Below are 10584 nucleotides of genomic sequence, written 5' to 3' on the forward strand. Positions count from 1 at the left end.
ACACACACACACACACACACACACACACACACACACACACACACACACACACACACACACACAATTGCAAACATTATTAGTATGCATTTAAACACAGAATGTTACATATATAATAAAAAAATAGCAGGATTAGTGACAACAATGTTATGTGGTTTCACTGTCACTTTAATCAGTAGTAAAATCTTTTAATTGTATACCTTTTATCCTCACCATGCAGTGTGTAGAGTGATATTACATTATGTAACAGTGTCAGCAGTATAAAACATACAAAATATTTAGTCAATGGTGCAAAATGTGCCCAATGGAACAAGGAATAATCTTTGCTAAATGTGAATGGAGTGTGCATTAAAGAGAGATACAGATAAATGTATCAAGGTGAAGAGTTATACCACATGCTGTTTGCTTACCTAGATGCAAAGCAAGTGGAAATATTTCAAGAAGAACGCTTTGCAGACTGCATTATGCAAGAAAAGGTACTGCACATTCTTTAATCTTCATATTTTCAAGTTTCTGTTACTTGAAACATTAACAGTCATAAATTATGTTTTTTACATGCACAAATGAATTAATATAGTGCTTTGCCATGAATATGTTCATATACTTTATTAAATAACTTCTAAGCTTCACTGAAATATTGAAATAATAACTACTCCATTCTCTGAAAATAAGTGTCCATTGTCTGATACCATGTTAATTTGCTTGGTATATTTCTTCACTTCAAAATGAAGTCTTTACCAAATTAGCATTTGATAAGCAAGACCACATTCAATACTCTATACTTCTAAATTGCTACTATGACTATACTTAGTTTGCCTGATCACTTAATGCCCTGTCCATATTAGTCAAAAACACAAAACATGACTAAAATGACATCTTAGTATACCTTTTTTTTTTTTCAGGCAACTGTTCATTGCACTAGCTACTTCCAATAATCATACTCCTGGCAGTTTAGAACATTTGGTATGCTGTACGAATGACAACAAAAGAAACTAGTCATCCATATCAGTGGTTGAATGGCAGGGTAAAGAGGATTTTAAGAAAAGACTTTAAATCTATTGGCAACAGTACCACCTCAAGAAAACAGCTTTATATTTGACTCATTTTCATCACAGCTGGTTTGCTAAAATGACAGAAAATGAACATTGAAAACCTGCCAATAAAGAAAGAAACTAAATTTGAAGCAAAATTCTGCTTTGCACTGAAGAGCATTGCTTCTACACCAAGCACACTGTTGTGAAGAAGGGACCCAGTTAATACATATACGCGCGTGCGCGCACACACACACACACACACACACACACACACACACACACACACACACACACACACACACACACACACACACAGTAAATGAAGAAAGCACCATACATTCAAACACAGTAAATGAAGAAAGCACCATACATTCAAACACAGTAAATGAAGAAAGCACCATACATTCAAACACAGTAAATGAAGAAAGCATCATACATTCAAACACAGTAAATGAAGAAAGCACCATACATTCAAACACAGTAAATGAAAAAAGCACCATACAAACACACTTACCTGTCCGTTCTCCATCCAACGTACATTAGATCCAAACCCCAAACCCCTTCCCGCGCAATACTCCAAAGACTCGCGAGATAGTTCAAATCCTTTCCCGACGACGAGACTGCAGCAATTCCCATTCCTGACTGCTGCTGTTGCAGTCCGGCCACGATGTATTATCCCAGCGTGTCTGTGCACTTTAAAGTGCACAGACGTCTACTCGCGTTTCCCTATCGGGACTGCCGGACTGCCTTGAGCATGCGCATACAGTAGAACAGTAGTCTGGACTACTGCGCATGCTCGAAGTCCGCGAATTTTGAAACTTTTTTTTCTATTTTTTATTTTTGTTTTGAGGGGGCTGCAGTCCGGCAGTCCAATAGCATGGGCCGCCCCTGGTAATCAGCAGCTCTGAGAAACAACGTCTCAGTTGCAATGGACACTGTGCACAGTAATGACTATAAAAAATGTACTTGCAGTCCAACCTTCCCTGTGGCAATTGATACAAGTTAATACTCACAATACATGTGAGCCAGCATTCTAATCTAGCACAATCACAATGTTATTAATGCTTATCCACTAACTTTTAAAAACAAGTAAAAAATTAAATATAATTATAAAAAAAAAGTATGTACAGCAGTGGAGCTCGTATGAATTATATGTGCGACAGAGAGTATACTGAATATTCTGATTCTGTAATTATAATTGTCTTCTCTGGCCTTGGATGAACTGCATACCTGAATAATAGTCAAACACACATGAATGTATAAATCAGGACCTTGTCAGGTCACACACATAGTTAACCCTTCATAGGTTCATAGATTAATACTAGGCTAACTGCCCTTGTGGGCCATTTTAAGCCTAGACAATTACCCCGTGCAAGAATCAAACCCTGCACCTTGTGTTTGTAAGGTAAACATCTTAACCATTATGCCAACCTCCCACCTGCTCTAACATGTGTATTTATATATAATTCATGAGCATGTCCAAAAAGCATTTCTTCTGTGCAAGAATGAAAAATCACCTATGTTTTGTCTCGAATGCATACATTTGAATCCCCCATTCTACACATTTATTGTATCAGTGTGTAAAGCCACACACAATAAAAAAATAACATCAGGTCAAAACATTTATACCCCCAATACATGTTTGCAAAGTTGAATCAGCTTAGAGTTATAGCAGCAACCAACCCATCAACTATTACCATCTGTCAGATTAACCTTCCTATTTCAAACACTGCTTTCCTCTCTGCTTGGCACTGCTGCTCTCCACTTAATGTCACACAAACGCAGTTGGCATCATTGTTCGGGTTTGCACACCAGCAGCAAACACGTTAACAGCAATTGGCTGGAAAGTACTATTATCTGTTGCTGTTTTCCCCTAATCAGACATGTCTGGAGGTAGAAGGGAAGGTGTACAATTTAGGGGGCAGAGGAGGGGTACTGAGGAGTCTGGAATCTTTATTGGACTCCTTATCTCATTACATCCACGTGACACCTCCAGGTGACACCTCCTACTGCTCCTCTAGGCGTCAAATATTACTTGTTCATATTGCATTAATAATAGCAAAATCATACTACGTACAAGGTATCAGAATATGTTATCTTGAAGCAGACATGATGGCAAACACAATTGTATTGATATCTAACCTCTGTCAATGAGTATTTGTTAGAATTATAAGGTGATAACTTAATTTTTAAAGGCTCAGGCCACACCCACTAGGAGTTAAAGGTACACACTCAAAAGGGTTGTACTGGAGGGAATGAGATAAAAGCACCACAGCCTAAGGCTCTTACAGGGGACTATCCTGGCTCTCAGTACAAGTCTGAGATATGGAATAGTCTGGCCGAGGCTCTCTCCAGTGCGACTGGCATTCCACACACTGGAGAACAGTGTAGCATGACTATAATGACCTCAAAAGGCACAAGCAGCATACACTCAACCAGTGGTTGGATGAGTTTAGTAATGCTGACACCCCACAGTTGTGTAAGTATACAGATACAGAGAATTAAAACTAGATAGGCAGCTGCATATATGCAAGACTGGTATGCTTTATGGTCTGCTCTTATTGCCTTCTTTTTATTTCACAGCCAACCAGGAGATAATGTTGAATAGGGAGGCCCATGCTGAGCGTTTACTGAGACTGAGGGAAGCAAGGGGTATGTATGCAGCATAACATAACTGCTCTTCCATACAATAGTTGTAAATTAAGTATGCCTAGTTTAACTGTAAAAGCAAGCATGCATGCTTCAGACAGTAGCACAAGCCAGTTGTAGGTGTCAATTCTAATACTGTAGCCAGACGTTGTGGGATCAAATACCACAAGTAACAAATATATAGTAAAATTCTTTAAAAAACATTACATAATAATTTCAACAGAAGTGCCATAAATGCCCTGCTGTTAAATTAATCTGTATAATTTGACCACGCATATGTGCAAAATATGTACATTGCAAGGATTACTTTGAGCAATCATTAGTTATAGTTTGTAGTTGCTAAGAACTATATTTAAATGTAAAAGTAGAGATTAATACTGTATTATTGTGATAACACATTGTATGTCACATACGATGGTACTAATTATCTCTTTTTTTTTTTTCTCGTTTCCATGTCATCCATCTCTGACAAATAAGTTGGGAGGGTGGCTCAATGGTTAAGGTGTTTGCCTTACAAACACAAGGTGCAGGATTTGAGTCTCACAAGGGATAATTGGCTAGGCTTAAATTGGCATTCAAGGGCAGTTAGCTTAGTACTAAACTATGGACCTATGAACCTATGAAGAAAATACTTTAAGCAGTGGCTCAGCCTGCCCCCATTCCACCGGCTCCTGCATTGACTCCCAGCATATCTGGGACTCAACTGGCAGTACTGCCTCTGCTACCGCTGCACTATCTGGGCCCTCCACATCAGGTGCTACCCTCTGGGAGTAGTTGCAGGGGTGGGGATTTTTTCACCCACCAGGAGTTGCCCCAGACTTGGTTCAGAGGGTCATGCACAGCACCATTGGTGCATGTGCATGTGAGATGGAGAGGATGCCCTCTAGTAGAAGATGTCAAGCACCCCAACAACCAGGGGAATAAGATGACAGTCCTGTGGGCAAGGAACAGATTCTCACTGTCCTCATGTTTGACATGCACGGGCATCCAATGTCCCCTCCCTATTCCCAGACATGATGTCCCCCAAACTGTTGTGTCCATCACTGTCCCTGTGTCTTGTCTTGTTAGTTCTGTTTGTCTGCATGCGCTTCCTCACCTACCCGACTTATCTGACCCAGAAATACCTATGTCTCTTACCAAACATTCCTCTCTTAGTGAAGTAAAAAATAAAAAAATGGCCACCTGTCATACATAGCTCTCCACTTCACACAGGTTTCTGCTCAACATACTTGATTCAGTCCAATTGGCTATACAACATGATTGCATGTTGTCATCCCTCTTTGCTGAGGTGACAGTCCAAATTCAGCCAATATTCTATAGATGTTTTAATTTTAAACTGTTGAAGAAGTGGATAGCTATGGTTCTTTCTTATCCCCTCCTGCAATTTCCTATATTGCTTTCCCTTTGTTCTTCCCCCTGCCTCCCACCATTTCACCTCTTTCCTATAGACTCCATTTTAACACCTTTAATCTGATCATAAAATAGAATAAGTCCAATAAAAGAGTATCAGTGTGGCAACAAGTCCAATACAAATATAGGAGCTCAAATATCACAACAAGAAAGTAGTAAATGGAACCATGAACAGTTAAAATGTAGTTTAATAAAACAATGAAAAGCAAGTGTAGAAAAAACTTCCACCATAAGGCTTCGGCAGGCAGATAACATATATAGTTCTTGCAGTTAAGTAACAGTGTTGTGCCAATCACATAACAGGAAACAGCAATTAATGAACGTGATTATGCATTTGTCTTAAATAAGGTTTTAAAGTAACCATCTCACTGAGTCCTGGTGGTATACGGGCTTTAAACCTAGAGATCCATTTTAATTCCTCATATTCATTTGAGAGAGTAATGTAACTCCCCTCAGTGCTGTTGACAGCATTTTTAGTATTAAAAATGTAAAAGTGTGTGCTGACTCAGTTTTGTTAATATGCTTAAATCATGCATTAGTTATAACTTGTCTTTTAATATCTGAGATATACGGACTAATTCTTTCTTTTAGTTTCCTGTTGGTTTCCCCTATATAGTAAGCCTTGCATTCACTTTAAGTAGATAAGATTACTCGAATCCCAGTTGCCATATGCATGAAGAATAAAAGGTTTTCTACTAACAGGATGTTCAATTTATTTTTCAGTGCAAATGGAGTGACAATGGATGCAATTACTACATTTAAATGCACCATGGTTGTTACTAGCAAAACAAGACAATGTAACTTAAATCTGTCATGCAGTACCTGTAATGTTTTACATAATAATCTAGTATACCAATAATAAAACTTTATTTACATTTACATAAAAGACAAAAAAAGATAAATAGGAAATTAAAAAGGAAAGAAGGGAGTTTGCGATCCACTCGAAGTCTTGCTCTCTGCGTTACCTCTATTTATTTATTCCCTAATTATTATTCCCCTATTATTTATTCCCCTGAGAGAGACTTGTAGGGATTTATTACTTACTGTAGCTTCATTTTTGTTCTTGTGCTACCCGTATGTATACATCTAATCTCCAATACATCTCGCCCACAGGTTTCACTTCTTGGTTGTCCTTCCTATGCTCTGTCACACATCTTTCATTAACAACTTTTAATGTTCCCATTATCCCTAACATGCTCAGTATGCTTGGTTTTTCCCTTCTGTTCCACAGCTTTGTGATTTCTTTTTGGCCACTATCAAAAGCAAGGTTAGCAGATTAGTCATGCATCTAGATTTTCTTTCTCTTGGCCAGTGAATCAAAAACCATTTATTTCTTTCCTCTCCACAAACCCACATTAACCCCATCACTCTCACTATTATATTGGCCGCTCCATCGGCCATTGTTGTTACAGACATTTTATAATCATGGTTTAAGATGAAGATGGCTCCGTATTCTGCAGGAACTGTGGGATCTCTTGTCTCTTTTGGAATAAGCATTGACTGCCTTTTCCACTAATGCAAGATCACACTTCCTTTAAAAATATTGTTGAATAAATGATACCAAGTTTTAATCACTTTCCATTTGGTTCAGTTTCAAATCTCTACTGGTATCCCATCTATCCTAGTGTTTTCCCCATTTCATAGCCTCCTTACCCTCCTCTATTGTAATTTCATCCAGGAATGTTTCTCTTTCTTACTCTGTTAGTTTTATAAATTGTATATTCTGTTAATATTTCCTCACTACATCTTTCTCACCCTTTTTATATATTTTTGATATTATTTCAGCTTCACTTCTCTTATTTTTCCAGGGTCCCTAACAAGTCTGTCTGTTTCCCAATCCCTCAACAACGTTATCATACATTTTACTTTTTCTGCCTTAGCCTTTGACCTATAAAATGATTCAATTGTGGTGATATTGCAAAGAATTGTTGCTTAATTGCCTTTGCTCTGAAGGCATTCAAGTTGTTTATGTATCCATTCAATCATTATCATGCTTTTTTTAATTGTTTTCCTCTGTTTGGCTCTATAGCTTCTTGAATGCTTCCTTGTAGCATTTTTAGGTCTTCTAATGTATTTATATATTTCTGTTTACTAGTGTCCCATACCTGTTTGGATTCATGCATCACTTTTAACTTCAGATACTCCTTTATGCCATCCCATTCCTCAGATCGCATCTCCCTAAACATATCTCCACCCTGTAAACCTGTAAATCTGTAAGAAGGGATAAATTTAAGCACCTTACAAATGTATTATTTTTGATAAAAAAAATCAGAAATTGACAGTGCCTAAGTTCGCTCCACTGATCCACCATGCAAAGCTCCAATGCAATCACTACATGATCGGTTATTGTTGTGGGTGGATTTCTCATCCCATGACTAGATAATGTAAGTTCCTTTATTATATATGTCCCAGCTGGTTTTGCCCAGGCACCATGTCCGCCTGAGTAAAAGGTATATTCTGATGTTAATTTCATAGGTTCATACTAGGCTAACTGCCCTTGTGGAAAATTTTAAGCCTATCCAATTATCTCATGTGAGAACCAAGCCCTGCACCTTGTGTCTGCAAGATAAACACCTTAAACACTATGCCAACCACCCACCATGACATCTAATAAGCCAGATATTTCCTTCTGCTCTCTTTTGTTACAATTTGTGGCCCTCTTGACACTTTTATATCATCACACACTATGTTCCAGTCCCCTGCTATCAGAATGGGTCCCTGGTAAAATGCTATCATCTGTCCCAATACTTGTTTAATCTCTTTTACTGATGTTTAGGGGAAGATACATATTTGCCAGTGTAAGTACCGGCATTCTCTAAAATCTTTTTAAAACTGTATGGCTTATGGTTCACTGGTACTTACTAAAATTGCAGTTCAGCAGACCACTGAGGAATCTAGACTACCTTCCCAATTGCCCTTACAGGGAACTTCTTAATTCGTATCATGACCCAATCTTTCTCCCTCATTGTAATGTCAAGTAATAAGCTGACATTCTTACATTTTGATAATGTGTTTATGTTCTTTGGCATTAAGATGGGTTTCCTGCAGGGATATTAATATCTGCCTTAGTTTTTTTATAGTGAAATATTCTCTCTACCTTTTTAGTGTATTTTATTCCATTCACATTCCACAATAATATCCTCATATTTTACATTTAGTGTTATAGTTTATTTTATCTCTCTATTACTGTTACTACAACTTTTTTCTATCCGAATTCCTAATGTATTCAATTACTACACATTCGCTCTTTTTACCATAACATTTCATTTACATGAACCCTTCCTTCCCCAAGCAATTCTAGGTGATAATAAATATTTAATAATGTTACAATTCATTAATGGCCTTCTATCTTAATTAATATAAACTATGTACATTGGTATATAAATACACAGCATTGCATGCACATGAGCTAATGCTCTGACTTTGTTGCAAATACATATATTCCTTCCCCATTGGCTATATCACCCACTCCTCAAGTGATCTTTTTTGCTATGTACACTCCCCTTCCCAGGTTTTTCCTCTTTAACTTACTTATTTTCCCTTTCCCAAGGTCCCCTTGTTTTATTCCTACTGGTCATTTAAATACACTGTTTTTACTCAAAGTCTAATGTTTCTTCTGCCTTCTCAGTTTTAGCTTACGATTTTACTCTATGCAATTTCTTGCCTACTGAGCTCACCCCCTTGATGGGGTAAGCTTCCCCTAGCAGTCTTTGGATTGTACTTCTTGCTATTTCAACTTCTACGATACATACTTGATTACGTTTGTTATCTAGACTATTCCTACATGTCTGTTATGTCCTGATTTCTCCTGATTCTGTCAAATCGTCTGCCTTTAATACATCCTTTCTTTCCAGTTTCTACCAACAATCCTTATCATGGTAGGGAAGGGTCAAATGAATCCAAATCTTGCTCTCTTCTCTAATATGTTTATAAGCCATTAATTTTTAAATTATAGTCACGTTATTAGAAATGCCTCACTCATATCGTTGATTGAAATATTTCGCTTTTTGTGTTCTGCTATTTATTCTGAGTTCCCCAAGCTTTACCCCCTCATCACTATTGATTTATATTGATTATCTTAACTGATTTTCTGTAGAGCTGTCTGCCTTGTTATGCAAGTCATAGCTTAAAAAGGTCAGTTGGCCCAGTTTGCCTAAAGGTTCATTGCTTCATAGGTACTTACTAGAATTGTGATTCAGCAGACCATTGAGGAGTCTGGACCATTTTACCAAATGCCCTATAGAGGTAGCAGACACCAAGTAATAAGTAATTAATATAAATGTAGGCCAAAGAAAAACCCCAACGAAAATAAATACATGTTTCTTCATAGTAGTATAAATACCAAAATACATCTGTCAGATGGAAACTTACACCCCCTTAATCCAGTACCCTAGATTCATTGAACCTCTAAATTATCAGTGCAGTTTAGATGTTACATTTGAGCCTGGATTAACAACGACAGTCGTATCTTCTTACAATGTTATGAAACACAGAAACAACTCTGTTTTTTATATTCCAACTCTTCTAAGTTTATTTTCCTGGAGCAGCTATTGAATGGAAGATTGAGTTATAAATGCACAAGTTGTTTTACAAGACATCTCCAGGAAAATATAATTTGTACAACACTGACAATTATTTAAAGAAAAATGTTACCTGTAAACTAAATGACCAACAAATATCTCAGTTGAATAAGCCTATTACCATGACAGAAGTTAAAAAAAATAAAACAAGTAAAAATTATGAGGTTCCATGGTTTGATGGTTTAAGTATGGAATTATACAGTCTGTTTCCATTAAATATTTTAGAATTACTGAGAAAAACTGAGTGACATTTTCAGGATAATTCAGGGTGGCAAGATAATTCCTCCTTCATGGAAATTTTCTGTACTCTCACCTATACTTAAACAAGGAAAGGATAAAAAGTTAGTATCATATAGATCTATTTCATTACTACGTTTAGACTACAAAATATTTACTTCCATTTTTCACCACAAGATTAAGAGATATAGTAGATAAATTAATAAAGATAAAATGAAATTTCATAGGTTCATAGGTTGATACTAGGCTATCTGCCCTAGGGCATTTATAAGCCTAGCCAGAGTGCGCTTTTGCCACCCTTTTAGATTAGTTGACTGTGCCTCTGTATAGTTGGTCACAGAAGATAGCCCTTTTAAGGTTAGTTTACTGCGCCTCTGTCTAGTAGGGACACAGAAGAGATCCCAGGGGTAAACCTACGATCTCCCATCCACTCATCAAGATTTCTCTTGAAGAGGGTCATTGAGGGGCTCTGCCTAACATGGATTGGGATTTTGTTCCAGAGTGAGGGGAGCCTCTGGGATATGAATCTGTCCCTCCAGCATGTCCTATTTATTTCTGTGCTGAGGTTTAAGTCCCTGGAGTGTGTGGCTCTAAGGGATTTGGATTTCCTGAGGTGGAGCATGTCCATTAATTCTGGTTTGAACATGGCTTTATACATCAGGCACAGATCGCCTCTG

This window comes from Protopterus annectens, chromosome 2.part1, assembly GCF_019279795.1.
Source record: "Protopterus annectens isolate FY-2018-M chromosome 2.part1, PAN1.0, whole genome shotgun sequence".
NCBI classification, from domain to species: domain Eukaryota; kingdom Metazoa; phylum Chordata; order Ceratodontiformes; family Protopteridae; genus Protopterus; species Protopterus annectens.